Source organism: Phalangium opilio, unplaced genomic scaffold (assembly GCF_054372755.1).
Source record: "Phalangium opilio isolate 3A_F unplaced genomic scaffold, DU_Popi_V2 ptg000021l_1, whole genome shotgun sequence".
NCBI lineage: Eukaryota > Metazoa > Arthropoda > Arachnida > Opiliones > Phalangiidae > Phalangium > Phalangium opilio.
Window position 1 is genome coordinate 3,134,907 of NW_028324153.1, and position 12,331 is coordinate 3,147,237.

At 43.5% G+C, this 12,331-nt stretch overlaps 7 non-coding genes across 7 annotated transcripts; all 7 read right to left on the bottom strand.

Annotated features, from left to right (window-relative positions):
- Positions 1 to 1,646: 1,646 nt before the first annotated feature.
- On the bottom strand, positions 1,647 to 1,718 carry TRNAS-GCU (transfer RNA serine (anticodon GCU)). Its single transcript has one exon. It is a non-coding gene; the product is annotated as a tRNA-Ser (tRNA).
- An 838-nt stretch (positions 1,719 to 2,556) lies between these two features.
- TRNAC-GCA (transfer RNA cysteine (anticodon GCA)) lies at positions 2,557 to 2,628 on the bottom strand. The gene has a single exon. It is a non-coding gene; the product is annotated as a tRNA-Cys (tRNA).
- A 2,705-nt stretch (positions 2,629 to 5,333) lies between these two features.
- On the bottom strand, positions 5,334 to 5,405 carry TRNAC-GCA (transfer RNA cysteine (anticodon GCA)). Its single transcript has one exon. It is a non-coding gene; the product is annotated as a tRNA-Cys (tRNA).
- Positions 5,406 to 6,085: 680 nt separating this feature from the next.
- Positions 6,086 to 6,157, bottom strand: TRNAC-GCA (transfer RNA cysteine (anticodon GCA)). The gene has a single exon. It is a non-coding gene; the product is annotated as a tRNA-Cys (tRNA).
- Positions 6,158 to 8,100: 1,943 nt separating this feature from the next.
- On the bottom strand, positions 8,101 to 8,172 carry TRNAC-GCA (transfer RNA cysteine (anticodon GCA)). Its single transcript has one exon. It is a non-coding gene; the product is annotated as a tRNA-Cys (tRNA).
- A 1,702-nt stretch (positions 8,173 to 9,874) lies between these two features.
- TRNAC-GCA (transfer RNA cysteine (anticodon GCA)) lies at positions 9,875 to 9,946 on the bottom strand. Its single transcript has one exon. It is a non-coding gene; the product is annotated as a tRNA-Cys (tRNA).
- Positions 9,947 to 10,626: 680 nt separating this feature from the next.
- TRNAC-GCA (transfer RNA cysteine (anticodon GCA)) lies at positions 10,627 to 10,698 on the bottom strand. Its single transcript has one exon. It is a non-coding gene; the product is annotated as a tRNA-Cys (tRNA).
- Between the last annotated feature and the right edge of the window lie 1,633 nt (positions 10,699 to 12,331).

A 12,331-nucleotide genomic window follows, 5' to 3' on the forward strand; every position in this document is an offset into this window, starting at 1 on the left:
GTACCTCAAAAGGTTATTCTACAGCAGACGACGCTAATTGTTCGTTACTCTACAGTAGACGACGCTAATTTGCCATTTCACCGCCTTGAAACTTTAACTTGATATTTTTCAATAAATATAACACTATATTTATTAAAAACTTCTCTGGCGGGTCTAATTTTCGTTTACTTATGTGTCTCGGTTGAAATTCTATACTTAAGATACCTTTTTAATTTATATTTTAGATGTTAGTTTCGACCAAGGCTTAAGTTGCCTTACTTAGGCCATGGATTTATAATAGAAGCTTACGCTTCATGGATATTTCCCTGTAGTCTTCAGTAAGGCATTTTGATTTTAAACACATTTATGTCACAAAAATTCGCGCGGGTGGGGACTGGGGGGCTGATGACGTAGAAATTGAGGCAAACTTTTTTCTTTTGGCGCGCGTGCACGCGCGCTATTCATAATTAGAACTCGATCACGTGAAAAACTTCAACCCCCCTCTGAATTTGCCTCAAATTCTACGTCACAAACGCGCGTGCCAGGCTGGTACTATTTCAGACGAGGAATAAATGTTGTGCGCGTTTTAAGGTGAGTGAAATATCCAGGAAGCGTAAGCTCCATGCTTAGGCAGACTATTGAGTGAGTCTATGCAATGGGTGATTGTAAAAGCTGGAAGGATAGATGGATCAGTGTTGGAAATAAGGATATTTTTAAAACTTGACCTGTGGCCTAGGTATTTTAATTAAAATAACTGTCCACGGTGCCAATCACTGTAAACGTACAAGGGCAGTGCACGCAATGTCATGGATAATTGCAATCGTAAAGTGGACTGTAAAAGATACGGCTTTGATAGTTTAAAATAGTGGCAGGTTTGTTTTGAAGTTGACTATAAAGCTCGGGTTCTAAAACGAATTGTGAGCCGTATCATATAAGAATTAGTAGAAGTGTAGAACCATTTTTAACCTCGTCCTAGAAGTGAAAAATTTCGCATTTCAGGCAAATATTATTTTATAATAGATTAATACAAATAAAGACTGAAGGAACAGATATTATATAAAAAAGGACTTGGTTTGCCCAAGCCTAAAAAACAAAACGATAAGAGTTTTTTCCAGTTGACTGAAGCGCGGATATTTTATTTTTCTATATAATTTTAAAGACAATCTGTATTTTACTACTCTTTAATTCAATCTCCTGATTTTACTGGTAATGGATTTATTTCCTATAAATTAATTGAAATAATATATTACTTATCTCAGATTTTTCATGATAAAATTTTTACGAAAATGGAATTGTTGTTGAAAAATCTGAGATAAGATATTTTATTTCAATTAATTTATAGGAAATAAATCCATTACCAGTAAAATCAGGAGATTGAATTAAAGAGTAGTAAAATACAGATTGTCTTTAAAATTATATAGAAAAATAAAATATCCGCGCTTCAGTCAACTGGAAAAAACTCTTATCGTTTTGTTTTTTAGGCTTGGGCAAACCAAGTCCTTTTTTATATAATAAACGAAATGATCCGTGCTGTTACAGGGGGAACTCGGTTTTGAACCAAGTACCTCTCTCTCTGCAGTCGAATTCTCTACCACTGAGCTATTCCCCCTTGTTCATAACCGTAATGTCGATTTAATTAAAATAAACGGAATGGTCCGTCCTGTTACAGGGAGAACACGGGTTTGAACCAAGTACCTCTTGATCAGCAGTCGAATGCTCTACCACTGAGCTATTCCCCCTTGTTCTTAGCCGTAATGTCGATTTAACTAAACTAAACGGAATGATCCGTGCTGTTACAGGGAGAACACGGGTTTGAACCAAGGACCTCTCGATCTGCAGTCGAATGCTCTACCACTGAGCTATTCCCCTTTGTTCCTCGCCCTAATGTCGATGTAACTAAAATAAAAGGAATGATCCGTGCTGTTACAGGGGGAACTCGGTTTTGAACCAAGTACCTCTCGCTCTGCAGTCGAATTCTCTACCACTGAGCTATTCCCCCTTGTTCATAACCGTAATGTCGATTTAACTAAAATAAACGGAATGATCCGTCCTGTTACAGGGAGAACACGGGTTTGAACCAAGTACCTCTTGATCTGCAGTCGAATGCTCTACCACTGAGCTATTCCTCCTAGTTCAAAGCCGTAATGTCGATTTAACTAAAATGAAGGCAATGATCCGTGCTGTTACAGGGAGAACTCGGGTTTGAACCAAGGACCTCTCAATCTGCAGTCGAATGCTCTACCACTGAGCTATTCCCCCTAGTTCAAGGCCGTAATGTCGATTTAACTAAAATAAAGGCAATGATCCGTGCCGTTACAGCGAGAACTCGGGTTTGAACCAAGGACCTCTCGATATGCAGTCGAATGCTCTACCACTGAGCTATTCCCCTTTGTTCCTCGCCCTAATGTCGATGTAACTAAAATAAAAGGAATGATCCGTGCTGTTACACGGGTAACTCGGGTTTGAACCAAGGACCTCTCGATCTGCAGTCGAATGCTCTACCGCTGAGCTATTCCCCCTTGTTCTTAGCCGTAATGTCGATTTAATTAAAATAAACGGAATGATCCGTGCTGTTACAGGGGGAACTCGGGTTTGAACCAAGTACCTCTCGATCTGCAGTCGAATGCTCTACCACTGAGCTATTCCCCCGCGTTCGTAACCGTAATGTCGATTTAATTAAAATAAACGAAATGATCCGTGCTGTTACAGGGGGAACTCGGGTTTGAACCAAGGACCTCTTGATCTGCAGTCTAATGCGAGCTATTCCCCCTTGTTCATAACCGTAATGTCGATTTAACTAAAATAAAAGAAATGAACCGTGCTGTTACATGGGGAACTCGAGTTTGAACCAATGACCTCTTGATCTGAAGTCGAATGCTCTACCACTGAGCTACTCCCCCTTGTTCAAAACCGTTATGTCGATTTAACTAAAATAAACGGAATGATCCGTGCTGTTACAGGGGGAACTCGGGTTTGAACCAAGTTCCTCTCGATCTGCAGTCGAATGCTCTACCGCTGAGCTATTCCCCCTTGTACTTAGCCGTAATGTCGATTTAACTAAAATAAACGGAATGATCCGTGCTGTTACAGGGGGAACTCGGGTTTGAACTAAGTACCTCTCGATCTGCAGTCGAATGCTCTACCACTAAGCTATTCCCCCGCGTTCGTAACCGTAATGTCGATTTAACTAAAATAAACGGAATGATCCGTGCTGTTACAGGGGGAACTCGGGTTTGAACCAAGGACCTCTTGATCTGCAGTCGAATGCGAGCTATTCCCCCTTGTTCATAACCGTAATGTCGATTTAACTGAAATAAACGAAATGATCCGTGCTGTTACAGGGGGAACTCGGGTTTGAACCAAAGACCTCTTGATCTGCAGTCGAATGCGAGCTATTCCCCCTTGTTCATAACCGTAATGTCGATTTAACTAAAATAAACGAAATGATCCGTGCTGTTAAAGGGAGAACACGGGTTTGAACCAAGGACCTCTTGATCTGCAGTCGAATGCGAGCTATTCCCCCTTGTTCATAACCGTAATGTCGATTTAACTAAATAAACGGAATGATCCGTGCTGTTACAGGGAGAACATGGGTTTGAACCAAGTACCTCTCGATCTGCAGTCGAATGCTCTACCACTGAGCTATTCCCCCTTGTTCTTAGCCGTAATGTCGATTTAACTAAACTAAACGAAATGATCCATGCTGTTACAGGGGGAACTCGGGTTTGAACCAAAGACCTCTTGATCTGCAGTCGAATGCGAGCTATTCCCCCTTGTTCATAACCGTAATGTCGATTTAACTAAAATAAACGAAATGATCCGTGCTGTTACAGGGAGAACACGGGTTTGAACCAAGGACCTCTTGATCTGCAGTCGAATGCGAGCTATTCCCCCTTGTTCATAACCGTAATGTCGATTTAACTGAAATAAACGAAATGATCCGTGCTGTTACAGGGGGAACTCGGGTTTGAACCAAAGACCTCTTGATCTCCAGTCGAATGCGAGCTATTCCCCCTTGTTCATAACCGTAATGTCGATTTAACTAAAATAAACGAAATGATCCGTGCTGTTACAGGGAGAACACGGGTTTGAACCAAGGACCTCTTGATCTGCAGTCGAATGCGAGCTATTCCCCCTTGTTCATAACCGTAATGTCGATTTAACTAAATAAACGGAATGATCCGTGCTGTTACAGGGAGAACATGGGTTTGAACCAAGTACCTCTCGATCTGCAGTCGAATGCTCTACCACTGAGCTATTCCCCCTTGTTCTTAGCCGTAATGTCGATTTAACTAAACTAAACGAAATGATCCATGCTGTTACAGGGGGAACTCGGGTTTGAACCAAAGACCTCTTGATCTGCAGTCGAATGCGAGCTATTCCCCCTTGTTCATAACCGTAATGTCGCATTAACTAAAATAAACGGAATGATCCGTGCTGTTACAGTGGGAACTCGGGTTTGAACCAAGGACCTCTCGATCTGCAGTCGAATGCTCTACCACTGATTTATTTCCCTTTGTTCATAGTCGTAATGTTGATTTAGCTAAAATGAAGGCAATGATCCGTGCTGTTACAGGGAGAACTCGGGTTTGAACCAAGGACCTCTCGATCTGCAGTCGAATGCTCTACCACTGGGCTATTCCCCCTAGTTCAAGGCCGTAATGTCTATTTTACTAAAATAAAGGCAATGATCCGTGCTGTTACAGGGAGAACTCGGGTTTGAACCAAGGACCTCTCGATCTGCAGTCGAATGCTCTATCACTGAGCTATTCCCCTTTGTACCTCGCCCTAATGTCGATTTAACTAAAATAAAAGGAATGATCCGTGCTGTTACAGCGGGAACTCGGGTTTGAACCAAGGATCTCTCGATCTTCAGTCGAATGCTCCACCACTGAGCTATCCCCCCTTGTTCATAACCGTAATGTCGATTTAACTAAAATAAACGAAATGATCCGTGCTGTTACATGGGGAACTCGAGTTTGAACCAATGACCTCTTGATCTGAAGTCGAATGCTCCACCACTGAGCTATTCCCCCTTGTTCATAACCGTAATGTCGATTTAACTAAAATAAACGAAATGATCCGTGCTGTTACATGGGGAACTCGAGTTTGAACCAATGACCTCTTGATCTGAAGTCGAATTCTCTACCACTGAGCTACTCCCCCTTGTTCAAAACCGTTATGTCGATTTAACTAAAATAAACGGAATGATCCGTGCTGTTACAGGGGGAACTCGGGTTTGAACCAAGTTCCTCTCGATCTGCAGTCGAATGCTCTACCGCTGAGCTATTCCCCCTTGTTCTTAGCCGTAATGTCGATTTAATTAAAATAAACGGAATGATCCGTGCTGTTACAGGGGGAACTCGGGTTTGAACCAAGTACCTCTCGATCTGCAGTCGAATGCTCTACCACTGAGCTATTCCCCCGCGTTCGTAACCGTAATGTCGATTTAACTAAAATAAACGGAATGATCCGTGCTGTTACAGGGGGAACTCGGGTTTGAACCAAGGACCTCTTGATCTGCAGTCGAATGCGAGCTATTCCCCCTTATTCATAACCGTAATGTCGATTTAACTGAAATAAACGAAATGATCCTTGCTGTTACAGGGAGAACACGGGTTTGAACCAAGGACCTCTTGATCTGCAGTCGAATGCGAGCTATTCCCCCTTGTTCATAACCGTAATGTCGATTTAACTAAATAAACGGAATGATCCGTGCTGTTACAGGGAGAACATGGGTTTGAACCAAGTACCTCTCGATCTGCAGTCGAATGCTCTACCACTGAGCTATTCCCCCTTGTTCTTAGCCGTAATGTCGATTTAACTAAACTAAACGAAATGATCCATGCTGTTACAGGGGGAACTCGGGTTTGAACCAAAGACCTCTTGATCTGCAGTCGAATGCGAGCTATTCCCCCTTGTTCATAACCGTAATGTCGATTTAACTAAAATAAACGGAATGATCCGTGCTGTTACAGGGGGAACTCGGGTTTGAACCAAGTTCCTCTCGATCTGCAGTCGAATGCTCTACCGCTGAGCTATTCCCCCTTGTTCTTAGCCGTAATGTCGATTTAATTAAAATAAACGGAATGATCCGTGCTGTTACAGGGGGAACTCGGGTTTGAACCAAGTACCTCTCGATCTGCAGTCGAATGCTCTACCACTGAGCTATTCCCCCGCGTTCGTAACCGTAATGTCGATTTAACTAAAATAAACGGAATGATCCGTGCTGTTACAGGGGGAACTCGGGTTTGAACCAAGGACCTCTTGATCTGCAGTCGAATGCGAGCTATTCCCCCTTTATCATAACCGTAATATCGATTTAACTAAAATAAACGAAATGATCCGTGCTGTTACAGGGAGAACACGGGTTTGAACCAAGGACCTCTTGATCTGCAGTCGAATGCGAGCTATTCCCCCTTGTTCATAACCGTAATGTCGATTTAACTAAATAAACGGAATGATCCGTGCTGTTACAGGGAGAACATGGGTTTGAACCAAGTACCTCTCGATCTGCAGTCGAATGCTCTACCACTGAGCTATTCCCCCTTGTTCTTAGCCGTAATGTCGATTTAACTAAACTAAACGAAATGATCCATGCTGTTACAGGGGGAACTCGGGTTTGAACCAAAGACCTCTTGATCTGCAGTCGAATGCGAGCTATTCCCCCTTGTTCATAACCGTAATGTCGATTTAACTAAAATAAACGAAATGATCCGTGCTGTTACAGGGAGAACACGGGTTTGAACCAAGGACCTCTTGATCTGCAGTCGAATGCGAGCTATTCCCCCTTGTTCATAACCGTAATGTCGATTTAACTGAAATAAACGAAATGATCCGTGCTGTTACAGGGGGAACTCGGGTTTGAACCAAAGACCTCTTGATCTCCAGTCGAATGCGAGCTATTCCCCCTTGTTCATAACCGTAATGTCGATTTAACTAAAATAAACGAAATGATCCGTGCTGTTACAGGGAGAACACGGGTTTGAACCAAGGACCTCTTGATCTGCAGTCGAATGCGAGCTATTCCCCCTTGTTCATAACCGTAATGTCGATTTAACTAAATAAACGGAATGATCCGTGCTGTTACAGGGAGAACATGGGTTTGAACCAAGTACCTCTCGATCTGCAGTCGAATGCTCTACCACTGAGCTATTCCCCCTTGTTCTTAGCCGTAATGTCGATTTAACTAAACTAAACGAAATGATCCATGCTGTTACAGGGGGAACTCGGGTTTGAACCAAAGACCTCTTGATCTGCAGTCGAATGCGAGCTATTCCCCCTTGTTCATAACCGTAATGTCGCATTAACTAAAATAAACGGAATGATCCGTGCTGTTACAGTGGGAACTCGGGTTTGAACCAAGGACCTCTCGATCTGCAGTCGAATGCTCTACCACTGATTTATTTCCCTTTGTTCATAGTCGTAATGTTGATTTAGCTAAAATGAAGGCAATGATCCGTGCTGTTACAGGGAGAACTCGGGTTTGAACCAAGGACCTCTCGATCTGCAGTCGAATGCTCTACCACTGGGCTATTCCCCCTAGTTCAAGGCCGTAATGTCTATTTTACTAAAATAAAGGCAATGATCCGTGCTGTTACAGGGAGAACTCGGGTTTGAACCAAGGACCTCTCGATCTGCAGTCGAATGCTCTATCACTGAGCTATTCCCCTTTGTACCTCGCCCTAATGTCGATTTAACTAAAATAAAAGGAATGATCCGTGCTGTTACAGCGGGAACTCGGGTTTGAACCAAGGATCTCTCGATCTTCAGTCGAATGCTCCACCACTGAGCTATCCCCCCTTGTTCATAACCGTAATGTCGATTTAACTAAAATAAACGAAATGATCCGTGCTGTTACATGGGGAACTCGAGTTTGAACCAATGACCTCTTGATCTGAAGTCGAATGCTCCACCACTGAGCTATTCCCCCTTGTTCATAACCGTAATGTCGATTTAACTAAAATAAACGAAATGATCCGTGCTGTTACATGGGGAACTCGAGTTTGAACCAATGACCTCTTGATCTGAAGTCGAATTCTCTACCACTGAGCTACTCCCCCTTGTTCAAAACCGTTATGTCGATTTAACTAAAATAAACGGAATGATCCGTGCTGTTACAGGGGGAACTCGGGTTTGAACCAAGTTCCTCTCGATCTGCAGTCGAATGCTCTACCACTGAGCTATTCCCCCTTGTTCTTAGCCGTAATGTCGATTTAACTAAACTAAACGAAATGATCCATGCTGTTACAGGGGGAACTCGGGTTTGAACCAAAGACCTCTTGATCTGCAGTCGAATGCGAGCTATTCCCCCTTGTTCATAACCGTAATGTCGATTTAACTAAAATAAACGAAATGATCCGTGCTGTTACAGGGAGAACACGGGTTTGAACCAAGGACCTCTTGATCTGCAGTCGAATGCGAGCTATTCCCCCTTGTTCATAACCGTAATGTCGATTTAACTGAAATAAACGAAATGATCCGTGCTGTTACAGGGGGAACTCGGGTTTGAACCAAAGACCTCTTGATCTCCAGTCGAATGCGAGCTATTCCCCCTTGTTCATAACCGTAATGTCGATTTAACTAAAATAAACGAAATGATCCGTGCTGTTACAGGGAGAACACGGGTTTGAACCAAGGACCTCTTGATCTGCAGTCGAATGCGAGCTATTCCCCCTTGTTCATAACCGTAATGTCGATTTAACTAAATAAACGGAATGATCCGTGCTGTTACAGGGAGAACATGGGTTTGAACCAAGTACCTCTCGATCTGCAGTCGAATGCTCTACCACTGAGCTATTCCCCCTTGTTCTTAGCCGTAATGTCGATTTAACTAAACTAAACGAAATGATCCATGCTGTTACAGGGGGAACTCGGGTTTGAACCAAAGACCTCTTGATCTGCAGTCGAATGCGAGCTATTCCCCCTTGTTCATAACCGTAATGTCGCATTAACTAAAATAAACGGAATGATCCGTGCTGTTACAGTGGGAACTCGGGTTTGAACCAAGGACCTCTCGATCTGCAGTCGAATGCTCTACCACTGATTTATTTCCCTTTGTTCATAGTCGTAATGTTGATTTAGCTAAAATGAAGGCAATGATCCGTGCTGTTACAGGGAGAACTCGGGTTTGAACCAAGGACCTCTCGATCTGCAGTCGAATGCTCTACCACTGGGCTATTCCCCCTAGTTCAAGGCCGTAATGTCTATTTTACTAAAATAAAGGCAATGATCCGTGCTGTTACAGGGAGAACTCGGGTTTGAACCAAGGACCTCTCGATCTGCAGTCGAATGCTCTATCACTGAGCTATTCCCCTTTGTACCTCGCCCTAATGTCGATTTAACTAAAATAAAAGGAATGATCCGTGCTGTTACAGCGGGAACTCGGGTTTGAACCAAGGATCTCTCGATCTTCAGTCGAATGCTCCACCACTGAGCTATCCCCCCTTGTTCATAACCGTAATGTCGATTTAACTAAAATAAACGAAATGATCCGTGCTGTTACATGGGGAACTCGAGTTTGAACCAATGACCTCTTGATCTGAAGTCGAATGCTCCACCACTGAGCTATTCCCCCTTGTTCATAACCGTAATGTCGATTTAACTAAAATAAACGAAATGATCCGTGCTGTTACATGGGGAACTCGAGTTTGAACCAATGACCTCTTGATCTGAAGTCGAATTCTCTACCACTGAGCTACTCCCCCTTGTTCAAAACCGTTATGTCGATTTAACTAAAATAAACGGAATGATCCGTGCTGTTACAGGGGGAACTCGGGTTTGAACCAAGTTCCTCTCGATCTGCAGTCGAATGCTCTACCGCTGAGCTATTCCCCCTTGTTCTTAGCCGTAATGTCGATTTAATTAAAATAAACGGAATGATCCGTGCTGTTACAGGGGGAACTCGGGTTTGAACCAAGTACCTCTCGATCTGCAGTCGAATGCTCTACCACTGAGCTATTCCCCCGCGTTCGTAACCGTAATGTCGATTTAACTAAAATAAACGGAATGATCCGTGCTGTTACAGGGGGAACTCGGGTTTGAACCAAGGACCTCTTGATCTGCAGTCGAATGCGAGCTATTCCCCCTTGTTCATAACCGTAATGTCGATTTAACTGAAATAAACGAAATGATCCTTGCTGTTACAGGGAGAACACGGGTTTGAACCAAGGACCTCTTGATCTGCAGTCGAATGCGAGCTATTCCCCCTTGTTCATAACCGTAATGTCGATTTAACTAAATAAACGGAATGATCCGTGCTGTTACAGGGAGAACATGGGTTTGAACCAAGTACCTCTCGATCTGCAGTCGAATGCTCTACCACTGAGCTATTCCCCCTTGTTCTTAGCCGTAATGTCGATTTAACTAAACTAAACGAAATGATCCATGCTGTTACAGGGGGAACTCGGGTTTGAACCAAAGACCTCTTGATCTGCAGTCGAATGCGAGCTATTCCCCCTTGTTCATAACCGTAATGTCGATTTAACTAAAATAAACGGAATGATCCGTGCTGTTACAGGGGGAACTCGGGTTTGAACCAAGTTCCTCTCGATCTGCAGTCGAATGCTCTACCGCTGAGCTATTCCCCCTTGTTCTTAGCCGTAATGTCGATTTAATTAAAATAAACGGAATGATCCGTGCTGTTACAGGGGGAACTCGGGTTTGAACCAAGTACCTCTCGATCTGCAGTCGAATGCTCTACCACTGAGCTATTCCCCCGCGTTCGTAACCGTAATGTCGATTTAACTAAAATAAACGGAATGATCCGTGCTGTTACAGGGGGAACTCGGGTTTGAACCAAGGACCTCTTGATCTGCAGTCGAATGCGAGCTATTCCCCCTTTATCATAACCGTAATATCGATTTAACTAAAATAAACGAAATGATCCGTGCTGTTACAGGGAGAACACGGGTTTGAACCAAGGACCTCTTGATCTGCAGTCGAATGCGAGCTATTCCCCCTTGTTCATAACCGTAATGTCGATTTAACTAAATAAACGGAATGATCCGTGCTGTTACAGGGAGAACATGGGTTTGAACCAAGTACCTCTCGATCTGCAGTCGAATGCTCTACCACTGAGCTATTCCCCCTTGTTCTTAGCCGTAATGTCGATTTAACTAAACTAAACGAAATGATCCATGCTGTTACAGGGGGAACTCGGGTTTGAACCAAAGACCTCTTGATCTGCAGTCGAATGCGAGCTATTCCCCCTTGTTCATAACCGTAATGTCGATTTAACTAAAATAAACGAAATGATCCGTGCTGTTACAGGGAGAACACGGGTTTGAACCAAGGACCTCTTGATCTGCAGTCGAATGCGAGCTATTCCCCCTTGTTCATAACCGTAATGTCGATTTAACTGAAATAAACGAAATGATCCGTGCTGTTACAGGGGGAACTCGGGTTTGAACCAAAGACCTCTTGATCTCCAGTCGAATGCGAGCTATTCCCCCTTGTTCATAACCGTAATGTCGATTTAACTAAAATAAACGAAATGATCCGTGCTGTTACAGGGAGAACACGGGTTTGAACCAAGGACCTCTTGATCTGCAGTCGAATGCGAGCTATTCCCCCTTGTTCATAACCGTAATGTCGATTTAACTAAATAAACGGAATGATCCGTGCTGTTACAGGGAGAACATGGGTTTGAACCAAGTACCTCTCGATCTGCAGTCGAATGCTCTACCACTGAGCTATTCCCCCTTGTTCTTAGCCGTAATGTCGATTTAACTAAACTAAACGAAATGATCCATGCTGTTACAGGGGGAACTCGGGTTTGAACCAAAGACCTCTTGATCTGCAGTCGAATGCGAGCTATTCCCCCTTGTTCATAACCGTAATGTCGCATTAACTAAAATAAACGGAATGATCCGTGCTGTTACAGTGGGAACTCGGGTTTGAACCAAGGACCTCTCGATCTGCAGTCGAATGCTCTACCACTGATTTATTTCCCTTTGTTCATAGTCGTAATGTTGATTTAGCTAAAATGAAGGCAATGATCCGTGCTGTTACAGGGAGAACTCGGGTTTGAACCAAGGACCTCTCGATCTGCAGTCGAATGCTCTACCACTGGGCTATTCCCCCTAGTTCAAGGCCGTAATGTCTATTTTACTAAAATAAAGGCAATGATCCGTGCTGTTACAGGGAGAACTCGGGTTTGAACCAAGGACCTCTCGATCTGCAGTCGAATGCTCTATCACTGAGCTATTCCCCTTTGTACCTCGCCCTAATGTCGATTTAACTAAAATAAAAGGAATGATCCGTGCTGTTACAGCGGGAACTCGGGTTTGAACCAAGGATCTCTCGATCTTCAGTCGAATGCTCCACCACTGAGCTATCCCCCCTTGTTCAT